Source organism: Merops nubicus, unplaced genomic scaffold (assembly GCF_000691845.1).
Source record: "Merops nubicus isolate BGI_N331 unplaced genomic scaffold, ASM69184v1 scaffold27599, whole genome shotgun sequence".
NCBI lineage: Eukaryota > Metazoa > Chordata > Aves > Coraciiformes > Meropidae > Merops > Merops nubicus.
This window is the reverse complement of record NW_008632048.1, coordinates 1-941: the sequence shown is the minus strand read 5'-3', so window position 1 is coordinate 941 and position 941 is coordinate 1.

The following is a 941-nucleotide window of genomic DNA, read 5'->3' as shown; positions in this document are numbered from 1 at the left end:
CCCCTGCCCATGGACCCTGGTGCTGGGAAGAGAGTGGCTCTGGGGACACTCTGTCCCAGCCCAAGGCAGTCCCATGTGCCTGCAGGAGCGAGCGCTGCAGGGACAGGGCACGTTGGCAAACACAACCCCAAATGTAAATCAGCTCTCCTTACCATGGTATTTATAATCTTCATCTAAAAATAACCCCAAATTCAGCTTCCCAGAGGACAGCAACTGAGCATCCCCCAGACCCCAGCTTGTGTGTGAAGCTGTCCTGGTAATTTTGGGATCTCTGCAATATGTAATTCTCAGCCCCGCTGGTTCTGCCTGTGAGGCTCTGCTGCAAGCTCCCCGAGCCCATGCAAGCCTTGTCCCCTGGGAGGAGGAGGAAGAGGAGAAGGAGGAGGAGGAGGGGGACCTGACCCTCGGGACATGCTGGTCCTCCAAGCCCTGTGGGGCAGCTGCCTGCCCAGCGCCCCAGTCAGACCCCGGTGCCCATCCTGGGGCAGTCCCGTGCTGGGATGCAGAAACTATCTGGGTAGAGCTAGAAGAGGTGTGGGGAGAGCAGGAGGCATTTTTGGAGAGGCAGCTGGGTGATGGAGAGGAGCTGCTGGGGATGAAGGTCTCCATCAGGCGGCCAGACTCGAGCACGGCAGCAGGAGAGTAGCTTGGCTCTCCAGAGCCCTGCGGGAGCAAATCTCGAAGCAGCTAGGAACCGAGACATCAGCCGAGGAGAAACATCTGAAGAGGATTCTGGGGCCTCTGGGAGAGGGCTGGGACCGCTCCCCTCCCCCGGGAGAGCCCAGCCTGGAGGGTCTCCTGCGCCCCTGGGCGCTGGGGAGCGGAGCCACGCAGCAGCTCCCGCCTGGGAAAACATCGCCGGCAAAGCAGAGCGTGTTCAGCAGCCAGGAGCCTGACACCCCCTCACCCTCAGAGAGGGAAAAATGCCGAGGAGAAGGGAA